The 9,768-nt window shown below is 41.4% G+C and overlaps 1 long non-coding RNA gene across 2 annotated transcripts; it reads right to left on the bottom strand.

Moving 5' to 3' along the window:
• Nucleotides 1–1,580: 1,580 nt before the first annotated feature.
• On the bottom strand, nt 1,581–3,914 carry LOC136485877 (uncharacterized). 2 transcript variants are annotated; one of them, XR_010766600.1, is made up of 4 exons: nt 3,589–3,914; nt 2,554–2,682; nt 2,148–2,232; nt 1,581–1,802 (listed from the first exon to the last, which is right to left on the bottom strand). It is a non-coding gene; the product is annotated as an uncharacterized lncRNA (long non-coding RNA). The 2 variants fall into 2 exon arrangements; XR_010766601.1 differs by having other exon boundaries at nt 2,148–2,219.
• Nucleotides 3,915–9,768: the final 5,854 nt, after the last annotated feature.

The raw sequence follows: 9,768 nt of genomic DNA, 5'->3' as shown, positions 1-9,768 counted from the left end.
TCGACTTAAGAGAATCTCTTCTGAAAATATGATTTTCAAGGCTAGTTGCTTATATCGCCTCTAAAAATTGAAGATTTCTAGGCGACTGCTCCTAGAAATAAATTTTCAAGTATGGTTGACTAAGTAAATTGCCCTAAAAAAAGCTGCAACACAAATAAATGCATAACCTTTTCAAATAAGTCGGTCAAAGACAAAATTTATATAAAAATTATAGAACTCAACGAGATCTAAAACTTTATAGTTAATTTTTTTCCCATTTAAGATTGTTTAGAGTCAAATTATTGATTACAAAATTTGTACGTATTAGTACAAAAGGATAGTATCATATACATAATCATAAGTGACTGTGTGGTCTAGTGGTGCGAGGGTGCGCGCGAGGTGTGAGTTCATAGGTTCGAATCCCCATGAATGCACTTGTGCAAAACGAACATTAATTTTAACATTATGTGTTGCGGTGAGTCATGTAGGCCTCCGGTCAAATTAAAATCTTTTTTTTTCTACGACTTCTAAATGATTTTAAAAAGCCCCTCAATGCCATTTTTAGGAACGGGGGAGTTAACCAAACCAACCCTCTGAAAATTAATTTGTACGGCTCCCGGAAGACGACTAATTTTTACAATCAATGGCATAGTAACGATTTTGATTACCGAGTCTAAAAATCGTTTCTGACTGTCCCTATAAAAACGTATTGTGTTGTAGTGAAACCTGATGAGGAAATCACTCCTCCAGATACAAGCCTTGGAGACTAAGAGGACCAGTGTGGGCGTTCAAGTCATGGCGGAGGCTCAGTCCAATTTAAGTTGGAGTCCATCTTGGATGCTAGTAGCAGTCTTGGGTAAAAACGATGCCCAGAATGCATGTGGACTTTGTTTTCGACGTTATACTTATGGTTAGAAAGAAAATTTCATAAAATTTCTAATTCCACTGGCCCCAGCTCAAAATTTCCTTGGATTCAACGGGAATTGTCGAAACGAGCGTGTGCCCAAAATCTGGCATGGTGCTGCGACATCGTCTTTTGGTCCGTTGGGCCGTGTATCGTCTTGGAGCCCATTACGGTTTCGATTTTGTTTAGTTTTAGTTTTCCTCGTGAAATAGACATCATTCATAGGACTTGTAACGCTGAGTTCGACTGCTTTGAATCAAGGCCCCTCTTCTTGTTCTTCTTCACCTGTGTGGACTAGTGCTTTCGAATCAAGATTTGAACCTCATGCCAGATTGATATACTTCAACTCTCACTACAAGAGATGTGAGGGTTTATGACAATTAATCTTTGTCATAATATATGAAATTTATGTCATATATTAGCATTTGTGACACCCGCATGACGAAAAAGCTAGTGTCATAAGCCATGCACCTTAAACCATGTTTGTGTCGTTTATATGTTAATGTCATAAATCTATGACGTTGGTTTTGATATCACAAAGTTTTATGACAATTGGTTTTATGTCACTACTTCTTACAACATACCACGTAGCAGGCCAGCTCATAATGGGCATTTATATAAGGCAGGAGAATTAAAAAACAAAAAATTATATATTCATATATGCATTCCAACAACATATTATACACATATCTTGCATTTCTGATAACATATCTATTGAAAAATCAGATCATTCATTGCCAATCTGGGGGCAGAACAGTTCACATAAGGTTCTCATAAAGACCAGAAAATAACAATTATAAACAGGACCAGCACATAAGGTTCCCACATGAGTTTCTCACAACTTGAGCTTCGGCTTGGGTTGGAGTCTTTGCAACTTGCCCTTCTTGTGGTGGTTCAGTAGCGATGGCCTCCTTTGAGCCTAGCATACAAAAAAAAGCAATTCAAGTTTCTCGCATCCCAATTTTTGTTCACCATAGTACAAAATAAGAAAGAAAGATCACTACACCACAACACCGAGATTGGCGGATCGTCGCTAAATGTTCTATTAAAATAACCAGCAAAATAAGAGCAAAATAGTTCTATCATAGCACTGTCTGCTAGCCAAGAAATGTAAGTAACTGACCATTCTAAAGTCATAACTGATGGGCATAAAAAGAATCTAGAGATAAGTATTGAGTATATCAAGTTCTAAGTTCTAACACCTACCATGCATACAAATATGCAAGTGCAATATTACTAGGCAAAATTCAGGGAAATAATGTACCTTTGTCCTTGGAGCTTGGGAAATTGGACAGATGATCGATAGGATGCTGCCATGCAGGATTGGTGGAGGAAGCTGATAAAAAAAACTAAGGCAAACTAGTAAGCTAGAAAGCTCTCTGGTAAACTAAAAAAATACCAAGTAACATCGCATAGCAAATTTGAATTTACCAAAATCACAAGCTATCAGTGGTACACGTGCTGGTCAAATTTGTTCCTTTATTAACATATTCACAAATCACAACAGTAGTATACATGCTGGAATTTACCAAAAATTTTGCTCGCAAAGTTTTATGTTTAGTAGCCAGTACGTTACACTCGATTGAAGCTTGACTCTTATAAATGAGATACATCAAACATAGAACATTAGAACTAGATTCACTAGTGATGTTGCCTTCTGTGTAAATTACCTGTAGCACCCTAAGAACAATTTGATGCCCTGCTGCTAAGCTTTAGCTGCAGAAGTACTAGTAATTGATCTGCTTGTTGTTGACACTTGACAGGATCGAGCATCACATTGTACCTCCAGGGCCTCCAACCTAAATGAAGTCAAATAGAATATGTATTTAATATGCCCAGATTTGCATGTACTAAAATATCAGCTATCTTCGATTTTTCATTCACCCATCTAAAGATGCACATAAGAAATGAGTCATAACAGAGAGGGAGAGAGCATGACATCATTTTCTTGCCTCTGATCAGTGCACCTCCTGTACCAGTAAGAGAATATGAAAGGCACAGTAAAGAGCAGAAGGATGTACGAAGAAAGCAAAAATAAGCGCCTTCAACTTCCTGAACCATTAATTGGTAACTTGCTCTAACAATAAGATGAATTGTTCTAACAAGTAAAACAGAACTTGAGCTTAGTACAAAGAACTTGGAGAAACTTAAGCTGAAGCAATGCAAGGCTCCGAAGTGACCATTCAAAAATGACAAGATATAAAACATGTGACATTCTAAATTTCTAATGCGGACTGCACTTTCATCTAGCCATCTGTCATGAAACTGCAGGAAGAGTCAGGGAGCCTTTGATCCTGCTGCCTTGCGCTGATTGCCTGTAGTTTTTTATAATCTTCCAGTGATTACATGACCCACTTAATTGCAGCAACTAAAAGTCCAAGCAATGGCCTTCCATGTATTTATATTTATACAACTGTCATTTTTTTTATTGCACCACCCATCTATGGTTATCAGTACATGGCAAATTGCTCTCCAGAAACTGAATCTATGCAATCAACGGATGCTACTGTCATCCATCTACGTGTGAACACAAATCACTGAATGCTACTGCCTATGTCATATTGCTGAAAAACATATTCAGAAGATGTGTGGCAAACTGTTTTTTTATGGCAAGTAGTAACAGAACTACAGACATCTTGGTTGGGCAAATCCATCTTGCAGACGTAGTTGGAATAGCAAGGGAAAATAGAGGAGATGGCAGTGACCTGGAAGACGAAGCAGGCAGATGTGAGGTTGGGTCAGAGGAGTAGAACATGGAGGCTCCGTCTGCGCAGACGATTGTTTCTTGGAGCTCGGCGATGGATCCCCGCGTGCCCGCCGTCGCACAGCGTGGACGAGGTGGTGCCCGCCGCAGCCTCCCTGCGAGCGCCTCCGGCCTCCCTGCTCGGCTGCTCACGGCCGCCCGCCGCCGTGCTCTGCTCGCTTGCGCCGCCGCGCAGGGCCGCCGCCGCCGCCTCGCCTTAGGGTTAGGGAGTTGGTGCGACTGGATGCGCTGCGTACTGGTACTGCCGAGTGCCGACTGCGGGATGGGGTTGGGGAGATGAGGCGCACACCGTGGTGGGCCATGGTGGCCTGGTGGCCTGGTGCGAGTGGCCGAGTGGGTGGGAGTTGGTCTCGCTGTGTTTTTTTTTCTTTTTTACAATTTTTCGTCCCAGAGAGGCGCCAAAAAAAGCGCGCAATGAAATTTTTGTGCGCCAAAACGTGTCAGCTGCTAATATTTCAGTGCCAAAGAACATGGTAATTAGCCTGTGTGATAAATCCGACAGAAAAAATATAAAGCACACAGGAATATTAGTTTAATTACCCTGTGAGCCAAATTTTTGTGTGCGTTCCGTGAAAACCTACAGGGTTATTGATATTTCCCTGTGTACTAGGCGAGCCGACAGGTTAAATAAAATTTCACTATGGGTATTTTATGCAATTTCCGGTAGTGAGTGGTATGGCTGTTCCTTTGGATTCATGAGATTGTTGCATTCAATCCCCCATGTTGACTTTTTTTTTATTATTAATATTAGGTCCTGAATACATGGGGGACAAAAGAAAAAATATGCACATGGAACCCACTTGACTATGTGCACTAGTAGAGAAACGACCTTTGATCCCACCTCGAAATTTGGCTTTAGTCCCGGTATTTTTCGCGCCCAGGAGTAGACAGACCTTTAGTCCCGGTTTGTAGCTCCAACCGGGACTAAAGGTCCCTGTCCAATGGCTACTGCGGCAGGCTTTTGCTGTAGGGGACCTTTAGTTCTAGTTGTAGCTACCAACCGGGACTAAAGGTTAACTTTTACTCCCGGTTCGTCCCTCCAACCAGAAGTAAAAGTCTACTCCCGGCTGGAGGCTCCGTCCAGGACTAGAAAGGGACCTTTAGTCCCGGTTTCTGTCTCCAACCGGGACTACAGTTCCCCTTCTATATAGCCCTTCTTCCTCCCCGAGCCCGAGCCACTTCGAGCTCAGTGTTTTCTTGCTTCATCGCCGGCCTCTCTTCTTCCTCATCGCCGGTAATCACAAGATTTTCTTCGATTCATCCATCGATTCTTCGGTTATAAAGGTTACCAACTTTATACTCTCATGTTTCATCAGTAGCATATCTCATTTTGTGGACTAGATATATGTGGTTTTTTCTGATGGAATTTTTTTTATTTGTAAGCCATTTAAGCTCAAAATCACTTTAAAGTTTGCATATTTGGATGAAAGAAGGTTAAAGTAGTTATTCAAAACTAGTATTCAGCTTTCATTTCTAGCATGCATAGCAAACTTCATGGTTTAGAGATATAGAGAATTTTAGAGTTTTTTTAATTTTATTTGTTTATAAAATGAGAAATTTATATTATATTAAAAATGAGTATAGAGAGTAGATGGCAACTGCTTCCGGGTTCTCGGCCTCTCATCGGGTTCAAAAGCGATTGAGGCCGGACCTCCCTCTCATTGCATGTGGCAAGTGTGAGGAGAAGATTGTGATGGAGTACCGGGTGAGGAAGGAGTGTCCCAACAAGGGCCGTATCTTCTACAAGTGTTCGGATCGCAATGTGAGTTATTTTGTCGCATTTGATGATTATGGTTAATTTATACTTATTTTCATGATGATTGTGATTAAAGTTCTAAATTTTTGTTTTAATTTAAGTGGGATGGCACTGGATGTTCAGGCTGGTACTGGGAGGAAGAGTATGTTGAACATGTGCAAAACTCTCTTGCACAGGCGGCTACGGCGGATGATGAGGCAGTGATCCTGCGGAAGAAGCCCATAGATGTTGAACAAACACATGATCTGTCTGTTTTAGTTGGGATTGGTCGTGAAATCCTTATGCTGCTGAAGTGCATTTTAGCTTTAGTTTTTTTACTGGTAGATGGGATTGTCTACATTATAGCGAGACTTTCATAAATTAATACCTTGTGTGGTGACATGCATGTCGTATAATTAACTAATTATATTCTAGGTTTTAATATGGTATGTATGTTATGTAATGCAGATGAGCCGGCATTGGATGTATAATACTGATCGCCGCTCCCAAGAGTTCATTGAGGGCGTGCATTTTTTCTTACGTGTGGCCGAGGCAAACAAACGCGATGGTTTCATGTGCTGCCCATGTGCCATATGTAAGAATTTGAAGGAATATGCTAGCTCAAGGAGTCTTCATTCACACTTGTTGAAGTCGGGTTTCATGCCAAACTATATTTGTTGGACGAAGCACGAAGAAACCGGGGTTGTAATAGAAGAAGGTGAAGAAGAACAATGGGACGATGATGACATTATTGTTGAATATGGTGCCTTCAATGATACTACAATGGGGGAAGAAGAGGTAGTGGCAGAAGATGAGCCCGCTGATGATCTTGGTCAGGCCATTCGTGATGCACAAAGAGAATGCGAAAGTGAAAAGGAGAAGATCAAGTTCGAGCGCATGCTAGAGGATCACAAGAAATTGCTATACCCAACTTGTGATACGGGACAGAAAAAGTTGGGTACCACACTAGAATTGCTGCAATGGAAGGCAAATAATGGTGTATCTGACAAGGGATTTGGGGAGTTACTAAAAATCCAAAAGAAGATGCTTTTGAAGGATAACGAATTGCCCGTCACTACGTACAAAGCAAAACAGGTAGTCTGCCCTTTGGGATTAGAAATCCAGAAGATACATGCCTGTCCTAATGACTGCATCCTCTATCGTGGTGAGGAGTACGAGAAGTTAGATGCATGCCCGGTATGTCATGCATTGCGGTATAAGATCAGGCGAGATGACCCTGGTGATGTTGAGGGCGAACGTCCCACGAAGAAAATCCCTGCCAAGATTATGTGGTATGCTTCTATAATACCACGCTTGAAACGTCTATTCAGAAACAAAGACCATGCAAATTTGTTGCGATGGCACAAAGAAGACTGTAAGGTAGACAATATGTTGAGACACCCTGCTGATGGGTCCTAGTGAAGAGCAATCGATAGAGAATTCCCGGAGTTTGCAAATGACGCAAAAAACTTAAGGTTTGCTTTAAGTACGGATGGTATGAATCCTTTCAGGGAGCAGAGCAGTAGTCATAGCACTTGGCCTGTTACTCTATGTATCTACAACCTTCCCCCTAGTTATGCATGAAGCGTAAGTTTATTATGATACCAGTGCTCATCCAAGGCCCAAGGCAACATGGCAACGACATCGATGTGTACCTGAGGCCACTAGTTGAAGAACTTCTACTTTTGTGGAACAAACCAGGTGTACGTGTGTGGGATGAGCACAAACAGGAGCACTTTGACCTGCGAGCATTGTTGTTCGTAACAATCAAAGATTGGCCTGCTCTAAGTAATCTTTCAGGACAATCAAACAAGGGATATAATGCATGCATGCACTGTTTCGATGACATTAAAGGTATATTCTTGAAAAAATGTCGAAAGGTCATGTACCTTGGCCATCGTCGATTTCTTCCTGCGAATCACCCCCTAAGAATGAAAGGCAAGCATTTTAAAGGTAAGGCAGACCACCAGACCAAGCCGGGCAACCGAACTGGTGAGGATGTACTCAATATGGTCAAGGATGTCAAAGTAGTATTTGGAAAGGCACATGGCAGCGAACCTGTTCCGAACGACGCTGACGGTCACGCACCCATGTGGAAGAAGAAGTCCATATTTTGGGAGCTACCCTATTGGCAAGGCCTAGAGGTCCATGGCGCGATCGACGTGATGCACCTGACGAAGAATCTTTATGTGAACCTGCTAGGCTTCATGGGTGTGTATGGGAAGCCTAAGGACACACTTGAAGCACGACAGGACCTACGGTGTTTGAAAGAATGAGACAACCTACATCCAGAGAAGATAGATGATGGACGCCATTACTTAAGTCCTACCAGCTACACTCTTAGCAAAGAAGAGAAGGAAAGCATGTTTGAATGCCTAGCAAGCATCAAGGTACCATCTGGATTCTCCTCGAATATAAAGGGTATAATAAATGTGCTAGAGAAGAAATTTCTAAACTTAAAGTCTCATGACTGCCACGTGCTCATGATGCAATTGCTTCTAGTTGCATTAAGAGGAATTCTACCTCCAAATGTACGTCTAGCCACCGTGAAGCTATGTTCATTCCTCAATGCAATTTCTCAGAAGGCAATCGATCCAATGGATCTAGCTAAACTATAGAATGATGTGGTTCAATGTATTGTCAGCTTTGAGTTGGTGTTCCCTCCTTCCTTGCTTTAATATCATGACACACCTCCTAGTTCACCTGGTCAAGGAGATTAGCATTCTCGGTCCTGTGTTCTTGCACAACATGTTCCCCTTTGAGAGGTTCATGGGAGTCCTAAAGAAATATGTTCACAACCGTGCTCGGCCAGAAGGAAGCATCGCCAAGGGCTATGGAACAGAGGCGGTCATTGAGTTTTGTGTTGACTTTATTCCCGACCTTGACCCGATTGGTGTTCCTAAATCACGACATGAGGGGAGACTAAGTGGAAAGGGGACACTAGGGAAGAAAACATATATTGGTATGCAGGACAATTATTTTAATAAAGCACACTACACAATTCTGCAAAACTCCTCCTTGGTGGATCCGTATATCGAGACACATAAAGAGTTGCTCCGATCCGAGTTTTCAGGGAAGTCTGAAGCTTGGATTACGCGTCAGCACATGGAAACTTTCAGCGACTGGTTGCGAAAAAAATGTCAGGGTGATGAGAGTATTGATGAGCAACTGTATTTGTTGGCTAGGCAGCCATCGGTGGCATATCCTCACATACAAAGGGTATGAGATAAATGGGAATACATTTTACACAGTAGCCCAAGATAAAAGGAGCACCAACCAAAACAGTGGTGTCCACATAGATGCCACCGACCCTAATGGAAATAAGCAAACATATTATGGCCGCATAGAGGAGATATGGGAACTAAACTATGCACCTACTTTTAAGGTACCTTTGTTCAAGTGCCAATGGGTAAATGCGGCTGGAGGCGGGGTAGCAGTCGACAACCAGTATGGAATGAACAACCGTGGACCTCAACAATATTGGGTACAAAGACGAACCGTTCGTCCTTGCCAAGGATGTGAATCAGGTGTTCTATGTCAAGGACATGTCTACAAAACCGAAGAGAGGGAAAAACAACAACGACCCAATCATTGAGCCAAAGCGCCACATAGTTCTTTCAAGGAAAAGAAACATCGTCGAAATTGAAGACAAGTCAGACATATCAGAAGATTATGAAAAGGATGATCGAATTCCACCCTTCACAGTGAACAAAGACCCAAGCATCCAGCTAAATGATGAGGACACTCCATGGTTACGGCTCGATCATAACCAAGGGATATACGTTAAGAAGAAGTTCACTACTGTGCCCGCTTGATATATATAGTGATGTATTAGACCTATTATGTAATAATTGTGACTTCAGATTTTTTTGTCGTGTTTTCGTATTTTCTACAGTTTAAATGAATTTTCTGCTTGACGGTGGATTTCCTGTGGAGAATGTGTGATGAAAAACCAAATAATCAACATTAATAAGATGTGAAAACTTATTTCCTATCGAAAAGTAATAGTTTTAATGATTTAAATCAAGTAGTATATTTTTGCATGGTGCAAATTGTAATTATTATTTACACTATGTTAAATATTTATATAGTAAAACAAAAGAGTATAGGTTACAAATTTTTGTTGTGTATAATAATGCAAAACCAAGTCTAGGAATATTTATTATAATTTTTTGGATGATATTTTATTTATTAGGCAATTAATAACTATCTGTATATTTATATAAAAGAAATATATAAAAAAGGAAAAACTTCTGGAACCGACAGGAAGACAACTGCAGCCCACCTTTACTCCTCGGGTCGATCAACCACCCGGGACTAAAGGTGGGCTACGTTTTCGCGGCCCGCCAAAAAAATACCTTTAGTCCCGGGTCATGGATGCACCCG

This window comes from Miscanthus floridulus, chromosome 10 (genome assembly GCF_019320115.1).
Source record: "Miscanthus floridulus cultivar M001 chromosome 10, ASM1932011v1, whole genome shotgun sequence".
Lineage (NCBI taxonomy): Eukaryota > Viridiplantae > Streptophyta > Magnoliopsida > Poales > Poaceae > Miscanthus > Miscanthus floridulus.
This window is presented reverse-complemented; position numbering and strand designations above follow the sequence as displayed.